At 48.3% G+C, this 19,540-nt stretch overlaps 1 long non-coding RNA gene across 2 annotated transcripts in view; it reads right to left on the bottom strand.

The window, feature by feature from the left end:
- LOC121065686 overlaps nt 1-19,540 on the bottom strand; it is an 86,686-nt gene that overhangs the window by 14,737 nt on the left and 52,409 nt on the right. The window contains exons 1-2 of one of the 2 annotated variants that reach the window (XR_005817254.1): nt 16,506-16,566; nt 11,329-11,677 (exon numbers count right to left, since the gene is read on the bottom strand). The exons of the other annotated variant lie outside the window; for it this stretch is intronic. This is a non-coding gene — a long non-coding RNA (uncharacterized LOC121065686). Of the gene's footprint in view, nt 1-11,328; nt 11,678-16,505; nt 16,567-19,540 lie in introns of those variants that run through there. 2 annotated transcript variants of the gene reach the window in all.

The raw sequence follows: 19,540 nt of genomic DNA on the forward strand, positions 1-19,540 counted from the left end.
AAGCTGCTCTTGCTGTTTTCACAGAAACATGATTATGGAAAATCTGCTTTTTCCAGCATTAAAAGTCCCGGTAATTTTTTCCTGTAAGGCTCTCATCCCTCCTGCCCTTCTGGCTAGATGTGTGTGACCCAGCTGGAGGTGCTGATACCAACCCCATCAGCTCTGGGCTGCCTGCCACCCATGCAGAACTGCAAATCTGGCTTGAAAAACCACACTGGCATGTCTTTAGGAAAAGCTCCGAGGTCTTAAGAGCTGAAGCTTTCCCAGGAGCCTGCCGTAGCTGGGCGCACCCTCAGCACGCTGCTGCCCATCCCGGCCAGGCGTGGACGCCTGTGACCTGTCTGGGAGCACATCCACCTGCCCCAAGGAAGCCAGCCAAGCCCCAAAATTGCAGCCAGATTTGCTGTTCCTCCAGGAGTGCAGCTGTCACTGAAAACACATGGGGAGAGCAAAGCTGGTGAGGATGCTGGGAGGGGTGGGAGGAGAGGCAGGTCAAGGATGAAGGACACGGGGGCAAGCAGACCTGAATACAAGAGCAGGGTGAGGTGTGTGGGGTAGGGTGGGCATGGTCCCGGACAAAATGGAAGTCAAAATGCTTATTTTAAAGAAAAGCTTTCTGAGAAACTGTCCTGGTTTCAGTTAGGACAGAGTTAATTTTCCTCCTAGTAGCTGGCAGGGTGCTATGTTTTGGATTAGGATGAGAAAAGCGCTGATAACATGCTGATGTTTTAATTGTTGTAGAGCAGTGCTTACACCAAGCCAAGGACTTTTCAGCCTCTCTCTGTCCTGCTAGCGAGCAGGCTAGGGATGCAGCAGAAGCTGGGAGGGGACAGACCCAGGACAGCTGACCCAAACTGGCCAAAGGGGTATTCCATACCATCTGATGTCATGCTGAACAATATATAGGGGTGGCTAGCCGGGGTGGAGGGGTGGCCGGCTGCTCGGGGATAGGCTGGGCATCGGTCAACGGGTGGTGAGCAATTGCATTGTGCATCACTTATTTCGTACACATTATTACTATTAATACTATTATTATTATTATTATTGTTGTTATTCTTTTCCCTGTCTTAATAAACTGTCTTTATCTCAACTCACAGGCTTCACTTTCCCGTTTCTCTCCCCCATCCCGGAGAGGGAGGGGGGAGGGTGAGCGAACGGCTGTGTGGTGTTTGACTGCCAGCCGGGCTAAACCACAACAGCCCATTTGGCGCCCAACGTGGGGCTCGAAGGGTTGAGATATCGACAGATTTGACCAGAGTGTGTTAAACTAAAATTGGTATAAGTATTCGACCTGCTTAATAGTTGCTAGTCACAATGTTGATTGCCTTAATCTCAAGTCTGCTGTGCCTGTTTCCCAAATTGAGTTTTATAGCAAGTTACTTTCTGTATGTGCTCCCTGTCGTGCTGTTTACCCTTTCCGGGCCCTGGTTTAAGATTGTTATGGTACTGTGTGGTGTAACGATGGCTTATGAAATGATGAAGTATCTGGTCATGACTCTAACCTGGTATTTGTACTCAGCACTGTCGTCGACTCTATACTTCGGAAACCATATCTCAGAAACTATTAGCAATTACACCTATTGCCTTTTTTCATCAGGGAGTCAGTCTCTGGAGGGGACAGGGGAAGATATTTTTTCCTACCTGTTCACTCTCCCTTCCTCCTTCACCACCCTCTTATCCCCCGAGCTAGTTACGGTAGCTCTCCAAGATGTTGAATATCCTTGGGATACTCAGACCAGCATGTTCTTGTTGTTATGTCTCCTGAATGCGCTTCAGGTTTTGTTTAAGGTTAAACAACTACTTAGGAATCTCATCCGGAGATCTGTCTTGAGGCGGGATATTTGCGAGTGGCAGGGAGTGTGGGAGGATATGGGCAGGTTTCTAGGGCAGTGGGCACCTCCAGTGTTTTGGACATTCACCCCTGAACAACTGCAAAATCCTAAAAAACTGGTAGAATGCTTGAAAAAAAGGTGTCATGACTCTGGCAGTTCCAAAGTGACACAAATCACTGTGGCGTGCTGGGGTCTGGCTTGTGCCTATCGAGCTGCAATTGATGCTACTATCAACCTAGTGACAGACCCTGCGGCCGTTCCAGTCCCGGCTCCTGCAGCCACTCCAGCTCCAGCTCCCGCAGCTGTCCCGGCTCCAGCTCCCGCAGCCGTTCCAGCTCCCGCAGCCGTTCCAGCTCCCGCAGCCGTCCCAGCTCCAGCTCCCGCAGCCGTTCCGGCTCCAGCTCCCGCAGCCGTTCCGGCTCCAGCTCCCGCAGCTGTCCCGGCTCCAGCTCCCGCAGCCGTTCCAGCTCCCGCAGCCGTTCCAGCTCCCGCAGCCGTCCCGGCTCCAGCTCCCGCAGCCGTTCCGGCTCCAGCTCCCGCAGCTGTCCCGGCTCCAGCTCCCGCAGCTGTCCCGGCTCCAGCTCCCGCAGCCGTTCCAGCTCCCGCAGCCGTTCCAGCTCCCGCAGCCGTCCCGGCTCCAGCTCCCGCAGCCGTTCCGGCTCCAGCTCCCGCAGCCGTTCCAGCTCCCGCAGCCGTCCCGGCTCCAGCTCCCGCAGCCATTCCGGCTCCAGCTCCCGCAGCCATTCCCACTCCTGTGGCTGGGTCAGAGAAACGAACTGTAGCAGTGCAAGTTGCCCCTGCAGAGGGTACTCCAACCCCTGTGGCAGACCCTGTGGCTGGGTCAGAGAAACGAACTGTAGCAGTGCAAGTTGCCCCTGCAGAGGGTACTCCAACCCCTGTGGCAGACCCTGTGGCTGGGTCGGAGAAACGAACTGTAGCAGTGCAAGTTGACCCTGCAGAGGGTATTCCAACCCCTGTGGCAGACCCTGTGGCTGGGTCGGAGAAACGAACTGTAGCAGTGCAAGTTGCCCCTGTAGAAAAGGTGAAAAAGTGGTATAGAGACGCAGGTCGTTTAGAACGCAGAAAGTCTTCTGCTAAGTCTGGGTCTGGAGAAGACGAGGCTGGGCCATCAAGTGTGCAGGAGGATGAAGATGAGGATGAGGATGTCAGTAAGTCAACAGTAACTACCCGAACCCTATACCAGCGTGAGCTACGAGATGTGCGAAAAGATTTTGGTCGCTGTATAGGTGAACAGCTTGTCACCTGGCTGCTCCGGTGCTGGGACACTGGAGCCAATGGTGTGAAATTAGAGGGCAGGGAAGCCAAGCGGTTGGGATCCCTTGCTAGAGATGCAAGCATTGACAAAGCAATTGGAGATGGAGCACGATCTCACAGCCTCTGGAGGCGTCTCCTGTTAGCTGTGAAGGGAAGGTATCCCTACAAGGAAGAACTTGTATGTGTACCAGTCAAGTGGACCACCATGGAGAAGGGAATTCAGTACCTGAGGGAATTAGCCGTACGGGAAGTAATTTATAAGGACTTAAACGATGCACAAACATCCACAGATCCAGATGAAGTCCAGTGTACTAGACCCATATGGCGGAAGTTTGTACGGAATGCACCATCAACATGGGCCAGCACATTGGCAATAATAACCTGGAAAAACGGTGAAGATCCCACAGTGGGTGACATGGCTAAACAACTCCGGGAGTACGAAGGAAATCTCTCCTCTTCCCTACAGGCCTGCGTCTCGGCTGTGGAGAAACTCTCTGAAGAGTTCCACCAACTTAAAGAGAATTTATCTTCCCCCCCACCTGAACAAACCAGTGGCCACCAACTAAAAGAGAATACTTTGGAGAAACTTTTTGAAGAGGTCCAGCAACTTAAAGAGAGTGTATTTTCTTCCCCACCTGTACAAACCAGCGTCTCAGCTATTAGGGGTAAACGTGCATCCATGCAAAGAAGACAATATGGTGGGTACACACCCCGCACCACCCTGTGGTTTTACCTACGTGACCATGGAGAGGACATGAGAAAATGGGATGGAAAATCTACTGAGACCCTAGAGGCACGGGTACGTGAGTTGCAAAAGAAAACAATAGGGAGAAAGGGGTTCTCTGAAAAGTTTGCTGCTCCAACTTCTAGCAGGCAGTCTTTTAAACACAGAAATGAAGATTCTGACCAGGACTAGAGGGGCCCTGCCTCCAGCCAGGGGGAGGAAAGGGACAACCGAGTTTATTGGACTGTGTGGATTCGATGGCCTGGCACGTCTGACGCACAGAAGTATAAGGCTCTAGTAGACACCGGTGCACAATGTACTCTAATGCCATCCAGCTGTAAAGGGCCAGAGCCCATCTGTATTTATGGCGTGACAGGGGGATCCCAGCAGTTAACTGTATTGGAAGCTGAAGTGAGTCTAACCGGAAATGAGTGGCAAAAGCACCGTATTGTGACTGGCCCGGATGCTCCGTGCATCCTTGGCATAGACTATCTTAGAAGAGGATATTTCAAGGACCCAAAAGGGTTCCGCTGGGCTTTTGGCATAGCTGCCTTAGAGACAGAGGACATTAAACAGTTGTCTACCTTGCCCGGTCTCTCAGAGGACCCTTCTGTTGTGGGGTTGCTGAGGGTTGAAGAACAGCAAGTGCCAATCGCTACCACAACTGTGCACCGGCGGCAATATCGCACCAACCGAGACTCCCTGATTCCCATCCACGAGCTAATTCGTCAACTGGAGAGCCAAGGAGTGATCAGCAAGACCCATTCACCTTTTAATAGTCCCATATGGCCAGTGCGAAAGTCTAATGGTGAGTGGAGACTAACAGTGGACTATCGTGGCCTGAACGAAGTCACGCCACCACTGAGTGCTGCAGTGCCGGACATGCTAGAACTCCAGTACGAACTGGAATCAAAGGCAGCCAAGTGGTATGCCACAATTGATATTGCTAATGCATTTTTCTCCATCCCTCTAGCAGCAGAGTGCAGGCCACAGTTTGCTTTCACTTGGAGGGGAGTCCAATATACTTGGAATCGGCTGCCCCAGGGGTGGAAACATAGCCCTACCATTTGCCATGGTCTGATCCAGTCTGCGCTGGAGCAGGGGGAGGCTCCTGAACACCTGCAGTACATCGATGACATCATTGTGTGGGGTGACACTGCAGAGGAAGTTTTCGAGAAAGGGAAGAAAATAGTCCAAATCCTTCTGAAGGCCGGTTTTGCCATAAAACAAAATAAAGTTAAAGGACCTGCACGAGAGATCCAGTTTTTAGGAATAAAATGGCAAGATGGACGTCGTCAAATTCCAATGGATGTGATCAACAAAATAACAGCTATGTCTCCACCAACTAGCAAGAAGGAAACACAAACTTTCCTAGGTGTCGTGGGGTTTTGGAGAATGCATATTCCAAATTACAGTCTGATTGTAAACCCGCTCTACCAAGTAACTCGTAAGAAGAATGCTTTTGAATGGGGCCCTGAGCAACGACAAGCCTTTGAACAAATTAAACAGGAAATAGTTCATGCAGTAGCCCTTGGGCCAGTCCGAACAGGACCAGATGTAAAGAATGTGCTCTACACCGCAGCCGGGGAGAATGGCCCCACCTGGAGCCTCTGGCAGAAAGAACCTGGGGAAACTCGAGGTCGACCCCTGGGGTTTTGGAGTCGGGGATACCGAGGATCTGAGGCCCGCTATACTCCAACCGAAAAGGAGATATTGGCAGCATATGAGGGCGTTCGATCTGCTTCGGAAGTGGTCGGTACTGAAGCGCAGCTCCTCCTGGCACCCCGACTGCCGGTACTGGGTTGGATGTTCAGAGGAAGGGTCCCCTCTACACATCATGCAACTGATGCTACATGGAGCAAGTGGGTTGCACTGATTACTCAGCGGGCTCGAATAGGAAACCCCAGTCGCCCAGGAATCCTGGAAGTGATTATGGACTGGCCAGAAGGCAAGTACTTTGGGATATCGTCAGAGGAGGAGGTAGTCCGTGCTGAAGAAGCCCCACTGTACAACAAGCTACCAGAAAATGAGAAGAAATATGCCCTGTTCACTGATGGGTCCTGTCGTATTGTGGGAAAGCATCGGAGATGGAAAGCTGCTGTATGGAGTCCTACACGACGAGTTGCAGAAGCTGCTGAGGGAGAAGGTGAATCGAGTCAGTTTGCAGAAGTGAAAGCCGTTCAGCTGGCCTTAGATATTGCTGAACGAGAAAAGTGGCCAGTTCTCTATCTCTATACTGATTCATGGATGGTAGCAAATGCCCTGTGGGGGTGGCTACAACAATGGAAGCAGAACAACTGGGAACGCCGGGGCAAACCCATCTGGGCTGCTGCATTGTGGCAAGATATTGCTGCCCGGGTAGAGAACCTGGTTGTAAAGGTACGCCATGTAGATGCTCATGTGCCCAAGAATCGGGCTACTGAAGAACATCAAAACAACCAGCAGGTGGATCAGGCTGCTAAGATTGAAGTGGCTCAAGTGGACCTGGACTGGCAACATAAAGGTGAATTATTTATAGCCCGATGGGCCCATGACACCTCAGGCCATCAAGGTAGAGATGCAACATACAGATGGGCTCGTGACCGAGGGGTGGACCTGACCATGGACACTATAGCACAGGTTATTCATGATTGTGAAACATGTGCTGCAATTAAACAAGCCAAACGGTCAAAGCCTCTCTGGTATGGAGGACGATGGCTGAAATACAAATATGGAGAGGCCTGGCAGATTGATTACATCACACTCCCCCAAACCCGCAACGGCAAGCGCCACGTACTTACAATGGTGGAAGCAACCACCGGATGGCTGGAAACATATCCTGTGCCCCATGCCACCGCCCGGAACACTATCCTGGGCCTTGAAAAGCAAGTCCTATGGCGACATGGCACCCCAGAAAGAATTGAGTCAGACAATGGGACTCATTTCCGAAACAACCTTATAGACACTTGGGCCAAAGAACATGGTATTGAGTGGGTGTATCACATCCCTTATCATGCACCAGCCTCCGGGAAAGTTGAACGATACAATGGACTGTTAAAGACTACACTGAAAGCAATGGGTGCTGGGACATTCAAAAATTGGGAAACACATCTGGCAAAGGCCACCTGGTTAGTCAATACTAGAGGATCTGCCAACCGAGCTGGACCTGCCCAATCAAACCTGTTACGCACTGTAGAAGGGGATAAAGTTCCTGTAGTGCACGTAAGAAACATGCTGGGTAAGACAGTCTGGGCTACTCCCGCCTCAGGAAAAGGCAAGCCCATTCGTGGGATTGTTTTTGCTCGGGGACCTGGATGCACTTGGTGGGTAATGCAAGAGAATGGGGAGGTCCGGTGTGTACCTCAAGGGGACCTAATACTGGGTGAGAATAGCCCATGAGTTGAATTATAATATGTTAATTATCATATAACACTGTATGTCATCGCTACCATGGTTGCTATATATCATAGATGAAAATGGTGATTAATTAAAAAGTATTGGAAAGAGTGTAACCTGAGCATGACATAAATGGTATGGAATAAGGGGTGGATATCTGTCCTGGTTTCAGTTAGGACAGAGTTAATTTTCCTCCTAGTAGCTGGCAGGGTGCTATGTTTTGGATTAGGATGAGAAAAGCGCTGATAACATGCTGATGTTTTAATTGTTGTAGAGCAGTGCTTACACCAAGCCAAGGACTTTTCAGCCTCTCTCTGTCCTGCTAGCGAGCAGGCTAGGGATGCAGCAGAAGCTGGGAGGGGACAGACCCAGGACAGCTGACCCAAACTGGCCAAAGGGGTATTCCATACCATCTGATGTCATGCTGAACAATATATAGGGGTGGCTAGCCGGGGTGGAGGGGTGGCCGGCTGCTCGGGGATAGGCTGGGCATCGGTCAACGGGTGGTGAGCAATTGCATTGTGCATCACTTATTTCGTACACATTATTACTATTAATACTATTATTATTATTATTATTGTTGTTATTCTTTTCCCTGTCTTAATAAACTGTCTTTATCTCAACTCACAGGCTTCACTTTCCCGTTTCTCTCCCCCATCCCGGAGAGGGAGGGGGGAGGGTGAGCGAACGGCTGTGTGGTGTTTGACTGCCAGCCGGGCTAAACCACAACAGAAACCAATGCCATTCCTTCATGCTCAGCATAGCAATGCCCAGCTACAGTCTGTTCGACTGTATTTGATTACTGTGTAGTTATTTGATAAATTAACACGAACATCTGGGTCATGTTAACTCCTCCCCAGGTTTGTGCTTTCTGCTGATGAGAGGAGGGGTCATATCGCTCTCTCCCAGATGAGATCAGGTTTTATTTCTCAGTCTCCATGCATTCCTCTGAATGACCTCCACGCTTTGCAGCTCCATCTGATGCAGTGCTGTGTGTCCAGTTTGTTACCGAGCCATTTACCTCCTTTCCCCCCAGCTTATCCACCAAAATGTCAGACCTTCTCCTGCGATGCCTCTCCCTTAGCGCCCCCTGCTCATCTTTTTGCTGGTTTAAAGCCCGTTTACATTTCCCACATACTAAACGTCTTGCCAGGGGTCACAGCTTTCCTTAAGCAACGGTAGGAAAAATCCTATTAATCACGCCAGTGGCAATCAAAATTCTGGTCAGGCAAAGTGAAAGGTAATTACTCGTTTTCATCAGGCAAGCTGCTGCCCTGCACCTGAGTTTATTAACCAGCCGGCACATCCGATCTGGGGATGGAAACAAAATGCCACCAGGTGTCAAAGGGGGACGAAGAGGAGATTTGTCCAGCTGGCCACCACCTTCCGAGCCCCTTCCCTGCTCAGCCTTTCTCAACTAATTTAAGGCATGCGGCCCCGCAGGGCAGTGGAAGATGCAGTCTGTTTGTGTGGCAGGACAAACTTTTTTTATAAATTTGGTGCCTCTTTTCTGGCCTCTGAAATGGTTGGGAACACTGAGCTGTTTGCCAGGGTGCCCTGGCAGTGTGGAAGCCACCCGTGCAGGCATCCCAGAGGGGTGGCAGGAGCTCAACCTCTTCATTGCAGCACAGGGCACTTTGCGTGCACAGCCCTGCATTTAGCAAATGGGACCCCTATCCACCGTGTTTGGGGAATTAGGAAAAAGAAGCATCAGGAAAAAAAAAAGTCTGAGTTATGCTCAGACTGAGTTATGCTCAACTGGCCATTTAGGTCAGTATTTTACCTCGGGTGAAGGGTTAGCCCTTCCTCCCTCCTCCCACTTAAAAAGGGCTAAATCTAGCCCCAGATAAATATTCATACTTTCTCCTCTACCAGCAATGTTCCTGAGGCTCACGCTGTGCATTTTATTATCTGAAGCTGTTAGCCTTAGCGTGGTTCATAACCATAACTAGGCTAACGGAGCATGTAGCTAAAATAGTTATTGCTCCCTCTTGGAACCGAAAGGGCCATTTCAGAAGTTTAAACAGCTTTGGATTTATCAGGGAAGTCTTCCCTGAGCTCTTCCCCTCGCCAGGATTATTCCACCAAAAGAAATCCCCTTACTGTTTCCTCTGGAGAGGACTTGCACTGGATTTTTCTTTGTCCTGGAGGGGTGCCCCCAGGGCAGGGAGCCAGCTGCAGAAGAAGGCTTAGACTGCCTGTGCAAACACACCTCTATGGCAGAATGCAGACCAGTGAAAGTGACCACTAAATACATTTAAGACAACTGTCACACCTAAGGGAAAAAAAAAATCAGAATGTTTAAAATCAACAACCAAAACCCAAACCGACTCCTGAGCAAAATGGGGGCCCTCTTGGAGGCTCAGATATTCGGCCAACCAACCATCACCTCGTCCAAGTGGCAGTGAGGACATTTGGATTCCTTTATCCTATTTTGTTTGTGCTGTTATGATTTAATGACCCGGTGAAATTCATTTATCCGAAACCTTTGGTTATCATGGATTCACAGAGCGATTTTCTTCATTAGAAATGAAAACCATCAGCTGGCCAAACAACAGGGGAGATTAAGAGGGTACGTGACCAAAAACTGAAGCACAGAAAATGTCGGTAGCAACAGCCTTCCTACCTGATGCTATCAGAAACCTGGGTATTAAGATTTCTTCAGTAGCTCAGTGGACTAATTGCATGACAGCACATACATTATTCATATTACTGGAGACAAATTGAGAATTAAAAACAAAAAACAAAACAAAAAAAACTAAGAAACAACACATGGCTAAATGCATTTCCTTTCCAAAATAAAATGAGCGATTGCTCAAGGGACCAGGTGAATTACCAGAGCTTTGAAAAAAGGTAAAATATAGTTGTCTAGGAGGGAGGCAGAAAAATCAAACAGACTGAAGTATTCATCAGCTAGCTTAATTTCAGTGTGAAACCGAGGTGCCCCAACAGCAGACAAAGTACTGTGCAGGCCGTGTGGATGTCTGTTTAGCACCAGGGGAGCTGGCAAGGCAAGAAACGTCTTTGTTCTTTCCCACCTTGCATCCAGCCACAGCATTTGCAACAGGGAAAACGAAAAATCTTGTGCTGATGATATCTCTCCAGGCAGCTGGCTCTTCTCTTGGGAGGGGACTGCTCTTAGGTGAGAGAAGCCATTCATATTAGATTCAAACTGAGGTGTGATCCTCAGCCTCAGCCCTGCGGAGCAGCCCTGACCAATGCACATCCTTGAAGCGAGACTACGCCCTGAGAACAAAGCCATGGTCCTTGCAAGCACAAGTGTGACCCTACTATTTGTGTTCTTCCGGCGGTCTCCGTGCCTTCTCGTGCCCTCTTTTCCAACCACAAACAGCTTGGTGACAAGAGGCATTTAACCTTATGCTCAGATGGTTCCTGGTGGTACCGCACACAACTGCAGCGAGGCTGGGGAACCTCCGCCCCAAGCCAGGGAGCCCACAGCTTCCTTTCACACACACTGTGGCTACGTTATTTATATTCTGCGTTCTGCATTACTGTGGGAGGTTGCTGCGGTGGGCAGCACGCGTACCGCCAGGGGAGCTTGAAATCTGGTCTGACCCTCAGTGCAGGACAGGTTCCCAGCCACTGCACGTATGCACTCACACTGCATGTGTGAACCCATCTCCCCGAGGGCAGAGCACCCGAGGAGGAGTGCCAAAGCCTTTTGGGGGAGCAGGACCTGCTCTTTTGCCTGTCAAGCAAGCCAGCAACAAAGGAGGTGAAGGACAAGGCCAACGTCTGCAATTAGAAAATGGGAGGAAGGAAAGGATCAACTTTCCCATCGCATTGATTTCCCAAGGGCATCACAAGCTGGGCTAACTTTCTTCTAAATTTTTGGCTTCTCTTCTCCACTCTGCTGCTCTCAGCCTGCAGCACAAGCTCTGGGCTTCACATAAATAGGAGGAAACAAGCCACAGGCAAAGGAGCAGAGGGAAAGGCCCAGCAGTATTAACAAGTTGCACATTTCCATGCCCAGAAGACATTCCAAACCATTTTTAAATGCCTATCCACACCTCAACATTTTTTCTGTCCCCAGCCTCTTCCCTCCTCTCCTGGGCATTTATTTCTGTAGAAAAGGCTGACAGATTTTAAAGGAAGACTTACTTGGCTCAGACACGAATAGGCACTGCTTGGGGAAGGGCACTGATCCCTGCTGAGTCAGATCAAAACACTTCTGGCATCTGTTACGCAGCACCCAAAATCGGCCATAAATGAAGCACAGTATCATGAACAACTCAGGAGTTTACCACAGCCACAAAAATGAAATATTTAATGGATCTGCTGCTCATGCAAGAGCTGAGCACAAAACCCAGCTCCACCCAACTGAGGAGTGGTGGAAGGAGCTGCACTGAGACAGCAGAAACCCAGTGGCGTTGGGATCTGTTCACGGCTGCCCATTGCTTGGAGTAACTCAGCTTCTATCCCAGCCTCGAAGCAAACGAGAGACTTACTTCTGCAAGGAAAAATTCAAAAGGCTTTAAATGTCATTGAAATACATCTTTGAACACCACCCGCATAGCTTTGTTTTTTTTTTTGTAATTCTTAAAGTAAGAGCCACAACAAACTGTAAGGCTAATTTAAATGTTCTGAGGCCTCTTCCCTCGTGCCTTGTGGCATTGTGAGCACTTTACCAATGTGTTATTTGCTTCAAAATGTGCTTCAAACATTCCTTAGGAGGTGTGGTGCTATCTGCCAGATGTACCCCTGAACTCCACAAAACCCTAAATTTTGCAATTAAAAAACATTCCTAATTATTTTAACTGGACAGTCTGGATGAGGAAAATCTGGGCTGGTCACAGCAGGCCTTTGGCTTAAGCCCTTGGGCCCAATCCTCTGGTGCTCTGCAAACGCAGCAGCTGCTTTCACTGGAGTAAGATAAATGGGCTCAGCTCCTTCCACAAAGAGCATAGCACTGATTTTCAAGTCCGTAATTCTAAGAGAAAGGAAAGAAAAAGTTAAAAGGCTGCCAGCACAGCACAGAACTGAATTTCGCTTTGTCTGGAGACAATACAAGATTCGCATGCAAGGCCTGAGGAGGACACAAAGGGCCCTGCTGAGCCCTGCATGCTCATGGCAGGGATATCTCCAAGCCCACATACACACCACACGTGCTGCTGGGCTGGAGAAATCCTGGGGACAGCCACGGCTCGGTAAGCACCGCTGGGCCGAAGGATAATCCAGGAGAGAGGGAGGCAAGCGGAGTTTTAGACAAAGGTCAGCACCACCATGCATCACACAGCACAGAGCAAGCTGCAAGGAGCTCCGGCCAGCTGCCGAGGGCAAGCCTCAGACAAAAGATGAATTGAGCCCTAAATAATAGCTCTTGGTCGGGAGCAGGATCCCTGCGCCTGGAAGAGTAACATGTTTTAGTCTGCCAGCCCCCTGACAAACACCAAATGCCAGTGACTCTCAAACACACAGGAGGCCAGCAGAACTGGCTAACCTTCTGGAGGATAAATAGCTACTTAAATAGCTCAGTTTAGAAAGTAAATACCCCCCAAAAAGAGACAGTATCTGAGGTGGGCACTGGGCACCTGAGTATACATTCTAGTGACCTGACAAGAGCAGAGCTGAACAAAGTTTTTCCACCCTCTGACGTGGTCCCCATCAGGTTTGTATTTGCTGAGGCACAGTGAAGTACCTGGGGAAGGCCATACAACAGCCTCTCCTGACCTAAAGCAGCCCCCACATTTAAAATCCACTAACTCACAGACTGCAAGATTAGAAATAATATTTTTTTTTTTTCACTACCTTGGAGATGTGATTTCAGTGTCTTAATGGGGCTGGCACTTTGTCTCAAAGAACTACACAGCACAAGCTCCAACAGGGCGATTTAACCTCCAAATAGTTTAAGAGAAGTACTAGGCCATGAGCATGGGCAAACAGGAGGGAAACCACTGGGGAAAGCTGGATTAAGACCCTGCTGCCATTCAGAAGCCAACAGGTTGTTGCAAAGTGCTCATCCTCCGTGTGTCCAGGGCCACAAGGGGGCTTGTCATACACAGGGCTGGGTGGCCATGCTCTGGTCCTTGTCATAGCAAGTCACTGGGCAAGTGTGACACGCTCAGACTGGAGGCCCCAACAACATGGCTGTTTCTCAAGTGCCTCAAATTATCATATGAGATACTTACATACCCGTGTGGCCTCTCACCTTCCCTGCCCATACACCTTTGTCCACGTGGAAAAGCAGTTGGAAGCAGGGTATGCAGGGGCCAAGGGCTGCACTGTCCCCCACCACACGGCACACTCATGCCCTAATGCTCCAGGGTACCAGATGAGGTGGAAATCCTGGTGATGGTGGGGACAACTGCCCGGAGACCAGCTGTTGGCTGACTAGCCGTGATGTGCAGGGCACTGGTCTTGAGATACTACATACGGACTGCTGGAAGAGAATGGTTCTGTAAATGAGAGACCACCTAAGGACTTCCAAAACCTTCAGAGGAGAAAATCTGCTTTCCTTGAGACCTACAGCAGTGCGCACAGGCAGGGCGCACAGGCAGGGCGCAAGGTGGGTCATTTTGTATTCTGTGAGCAGTAGAAGAAGAGCATTTTCAGGGGAGATTTAGGTTGGATATTAGGAAGAACTTCTTTACTGAAAGGGTTGTTAGGCATTGGAATGGGCTGCTCAGGGAAGTGGTTGAGTCACCATCCCTGGAGGTCTTTAAAAGACGTTTAGGTTTAGAGCTTAGTGATATGGTTTAGTGGAGGACTTGTTAGTGTTCGGTCAGAGGTTGGACTCGGTGATCTTGGAGGTCTCTTCCTTCCAACCTAGACGATTCTGTGATTCTGTGATACAGCAAACCAAACCCAGAGGTGCAGAGCCCAGGGTGTAGATCTGGAGTGGAGAGCTGCAGCAGTATGGGAGCTTGGCAGGTCCTGGTGGCCAGCGGTCCATGGCCACTGGGTGGAAACCAGGTCCCATGAGCTGTGTTTGTTGTTACAGAAAGGGCTCTAGATCCCTGTGACTCCTGAGGGTAGTGATGAGTTCCTATGAATGGGCTTTCACCACCGTATGGAGATGATGCACAGAACACGTATTCCTACTCCTCATCATCCGCACTGTTACCTAATTTTCTGAGGAGCAAAAGAATTTTCTTGGTCAACCACAGGGCTTCAGGGATCACAGGATCACAAGAAGCTCATACAAGTCAATGCAGACTCATCCACAAAGTCACAAGGGCCTTTGAGAACTACTCCTACCTTTGCTCATAGTTTACTGAGGTCCAAATAAGGTTTTCTAGCTGAAAGTATTTCCAGCTGAAGGTATTTTTGGACAACTGGAGGCCAATTTGCTTATGGTCTGGGCTTCAGAACTCAGGATTAAGGCTCTCAGGTGGGAAAGGATATGGAAAATATAGAACAGGGATGGAGACAAGGTCTCTCCAAGCTCAAAACTACTTATAATTCTTGCACAACTGACAGGGCACTAATCCTCCAGTCCTTTAAGAATAAACCATGCTTAAATCCACAGAAAGGAGAGGCACACACTGACTTTTTGCCACAAAAGCCCCGTGGGATGGATTGCCCCATCAAGGTGAACCAGAAGGCATCAAAACTGCTTGATCCATCTACGGTGTTTGCCTGCCATAGGACAAGACAAGGATAAACTCTGAGGACCTTGGTGATATAGCTCGTGTTTCCCTTAAGCCAGTAAACAGCTGCTGTCCAAATACCAGTTGCAGAATTAAAGATTTGACCCGCTTTGAACTCATCTCAGTCCTGGGATTGACTGGACAGAGTAAATCTTCACTAACTCCACATGAGACATTCCTCTCTATGCTACTAAGAATAACTTTCTGTAACATCTGCTACTCAAATCCTACACATACGTGGTAGCACACAGAGACTGAGCATGGGGGTAACCTGTGAAACCAATTTTGTTTACGTTTGTAACCTTTCGTGCCTTTCCAGACAGGCTTGCCATTTACTTCCCCTGAATTTGCAAGCTCTTCCATCACTTCCCAGCCTACGTGTCAGTGGAGCTGCAGCGCTGTGTCTGCAACATTGCAGCCCCTCACTCCCCCAGACCCTTTTACTCCAGCAAGTGCTCTCAAAAGCTTGGGACTTCCATTTTGCTGGGGGCCCACTGTGTTTGCGCTTCTCAGGCATCTCACAGGTTTATGGCAGGTTTCTGGGAACCTTAAGTGTAGAACAAATTTAAGAGCTAAAGGTCACCGGCAGTGGAAAGCACTTCAAAGTCGATCCATGCAACCAATGCCTTCGCTCTGAAAATGGTATTTTTTCTTTTGGTGTGTGTCTAATGCAAAAGGATGACCTTATACGAAACTCCTAAACTAATCTTCTGCAAGTGTAGTTGCTTTTTAACTCAGTCTAGGATCTACAAGATAAAGCTTTTGCATCTTGCATCAGCAGTTTTAGTGCTAAAAAAATCTTTAGAAATACACAGTTTTCTCAGTTGTACAGTTCTCAGATGATTTTGATGAAACTTACTAAATTATTCAGCATGAGCTTAATGCCAAGAAAAACTACTAAGATAAAGTACAGATTTCAAGTGTATTACCTTGTTCTTTTAAAAAATTCTCCTGTGACCAGAGAGTGAAAATCCATGGTGTTAAAAAAATTTTAGTCAAACTATCCAAAGATTGGAGCAGCAGAATTCCCTGAATCTCAGGATGTGTTTTCCTGGTATAATCTTGGAAAGACTGAGACTGGAGCTACAAATGGGGAGGACATGACCATGCTAAAATGAGAGCCCAAAGGCTTTGCAATGCCTTGTCCATAAATCTGAGTCACAGTTAAGTAACCTCTGACAGTGCTAGCTTTGAAGCACTGTTTAGCTAAGACCAAAAAAAAAAAAAAAAAAAAAAAAAGTGCCTCTTCCCATGATAATTATTCAGCTTTCATAAAAAAGGGGAGAAAACAGAAAAATAAAGATTAAAAAAAATACCAGGAAGCACATAGACTTTGCTCACAAAATACAAGGATAAATCTAATAACTTTTGGAATTTCTATGGAAATAAATTTTAATGCAGTTTTCAACACAGGAAGTGTGGCTTCAGCTCACATGAAGAGAACGTGCACAAAATGCATTTCAAAGGTGCTCATGCAGCTACAGAGCAATTAGTTGCAGCCATCCACCCTGCAGCTGCTAGTCCAGAGGCACTACACACTTATCTACTGGCATGCAGGGTTGATCAGTTGTTACTTCAAGCTCAAAGTGTTTTTTGCACTTATGATCACAGTCTGTGCACATATTTCTGTGAGTGGACCTCAGGTTTTCATTTCTGAAATCTTCTTTCTCTAAAAAAAACACAGGGTACCTGCAAGCGGGGAGCTGAGACGTCAAATTCAGAGTTGGTTCACCTTGTTGTTGCTGTGAAATCTGATGCAAAAAATATTTGAAGTGATATTGAATCCCCTGAAGTTAAACACCTTTCATTTTCAGCAGTTTAAAAACAAGACATTTATATTTCACTATGTGATACAGATGGCTTGGATGCTTTTCTCCTCAGCTGGAATGGCCCTAACAGTTGATTGTAATGACCATCACTTTAAAATACAGTATTATACGGCTCCCTCGGTACAAATGATGATTTTATATAGAGGTTGATGCTTTCTCCAATATTATGACCATGTTTAATTCAAATGTATTTGGAACACAGCAGGAAAATGTGGTACTTCAAGACTGAACTCCTACTGCAGAAGAACAAGATAAGAAATTCAGCTTATCTTTCAATTAAAGCAGATTGAAAAGAGCAGTCAGTATATGAGCATTAAAATGTATGAACCTCACTAGCATTGCTGAAGTGGAAAGCTGTTTTCTGTTCACGGGGCGCTGCTGGGTGGGGGTGTTTGTGAAGAGACGCCAGGAAACCTCCCGTGGTGGTGGGAACGCGTTTGGTCTCGCCTCTTCCACCAGCGCTGCTCTGGAGCAGCCACCCCGACACGAGAAGGCAGTGTGGTGGGTGGTGAGCTAACATCGTACCTACCAGTGGCTGTGCTGCCCTTTTTTCCTGTGTACCCTGCACGGTACTGTCCCTCTGCTCACATCCAGCAGGCTGTGAGCTCCCAAGGGCAGGGGACTTCTGCCCTATAATTGCCATGTGTCACCTTCATCCTATCCCTTAATTCCCAGCTTTCCATTAAAAAAGGTAAATTTGCTCTGAGATTAAACTAAACTTTTAGTTGCTTTAGAAATAACGTTGTGTGTTTTTTTCCAGTTTATCAGAAATTCTTGGAACCTAGTTTAAAAATAAAATAAAATAAAATAAAATAAATTTATTAAAATTTTGTTTAAATTTTATTTTAAATTTTTCTATATAAATCATATTTTATTATATAAATTTATTTTATTTGTTTTATAATAAATTTTATTAGTTATAAATTTTATTGAGTCTTGTGGTGAAGTGGCAGGAGCTAAGGAGGGGATTCTCCTAGATCTTGCCAAAGGCTGCTCTGAAACTCTGGACTGAATGCACTGAAAGAAGCCAAATGATACTTTATAGAATAGGAAAATCATCAGGAGACAGGATGAATAACCTTCAGAAGCACAACTTCCCTAAAGAAATGGTGAAAAGGGTCATTATTTTGAAGAGTGGAGTGTAAGAGATAACTTCTTGGAGGTCTGTTTCTATTGCATCAGTAGCAGCAAGCTAAATATAGCTTCGGAGATGGCTGCTGTACTCGGGCCCATCAGATTGGCAGTGTAAACCCTGCGCAGCCTCCTTTCCATCCTTTTAGAGCCGTTGTTTACAGTGAATAAAATACATAATTAGGCAAGCAGTTGGCAAAAGCCATGATTTATCATATTAAGCAATTAAGCAGCACTGGACTGATTTGGCTGCAGCTCTGAAAAAATCTGCATAATGAAACAGTGCCACTTGACATTAAAGACGAACTTTCCTCAGGTCTAATTTCAGCCACCATTCATGGGGAGACCAAATTTCTGTGACTGACTGACTGAGTGGGGAAGTTGGGCCGTGCAGAAGCAGACCTTTTCTGTCTGTCCCTGCAAATTGTGGTAGCTGCAGCAGGGCCGGGCCAGCCTGGCGTCAGCACCTTGGCACTGATGAGCACCGTTAGCAAGAGCAAAGCAGGGCCCCAGCCTGCTTGTTCCCCTCCTGTAAAACTACCACACCACCACATTAGGGGAACATCAATGTCACAGAATGACAGAGCAGCTGAGGCCGGCAGGGCCCTCTGGAGCCACCTGGTGCCACCCGTGCCCGAGCAGGGACACCCAGAGCAGGGTGCCCAGCACCACGTCCAGGCGGCTTCTGAAGGGCTCCAAGGAGGAGACCCCACAGCCTCTGGGCAGCCTGTGCCAGGGCTCCGTCACCCGCACAGCACAGAAGTGCTCCTGGTGCTCAGGGGAAGCCTCCTGGGGGCCAGTTTGTGCCCAGGGCCTCCTGTCCTGGCACTGGGCACCACTGCACACAGCCTGGCTCCGTTCTCCCTGCACCCTCATATAGATTAATAATGTCCCACCTGAGCTTTTTATTTTCTGTGCTGAGCAGTCCCAACTCTCTCAGCCTCCCCTCACAGGAGGGGTGCTCCAGGCCCTCCATCATCTCGGTGGCCCTGTGCTGGACTCTCTCCATTATGTCCATGTCTCTCTTGTGCTGGGGAGCCCAGAACCAGGCCCAGTACTTCAACCTCACCAACACTAAGCAGAGGAGAAGGATCATTTCCCTTCACCAGCTGGCGATACTTTGCCTAACACAGCCAAGAATATCTTTAGCCTTCTTAGCAATAAGGGCACATCGCTGGCTCATGGTCAACTTGGTGCCCACCAGGACACCCAGGTCCATTTCTGCAGAGCTGCTTCTCAGCTGGGAGGCCCCCAGCCTGGTGCCTGGGGTTGTTCCTGCCCAGGTGCAGGGCTCTGCCCTTCTCCTTGTTGAACTTCATGAGGTTCCTGTCAGCCCATTTCTCCGGCCTGTTGAGGTCCATCTAGATGGCAGCATGACACTGATATATCAGCCACTCCTCCCAGTTTTGTGTCATCAGCTGCACTGGTACCACACCAGCGTTGTGTCTGCTGCTGAGCAATACTGGCACAGCACCAGGACTCCTTCCAAGCCCCCAAGAGTCAGAAGGCTGGAGGTGGGCAGGAGATGGGGAGGGGACATCACAAAGGCAGCTGACCTAAACTGACCAGAGGGATATTCCATGCCATGTGGTGTCACACACAGCAATGAAAAGAGGGAAAAGGAAAGGAGAGGGGAGAGGTGGGCTCTCATTGTGAAAACATCTATCCTCCTGAATAACCTTAACATTCCTCCTGAATGACCTTAACATGGTCAAGTATCACTTACTCGGGGGAAGTAGAGAGTAATTTCTTTCCTCTCTCTCT

This window comes from Cygnus olor, chromosome 2 (genome assembly GCF_009769625.2).
Source record: "Cygnus olor isolate bCygOlo1 chromosome 2, bCygOlo1.pri.v2, whole genome shotgun sequence".
In the NCBI taxonomy this organism is placed as follows: Eukaryota; Metazoa; Chordata; class Aves; order Anseriformes; family Anatidae; genus Cygnus; species Cygnus olor.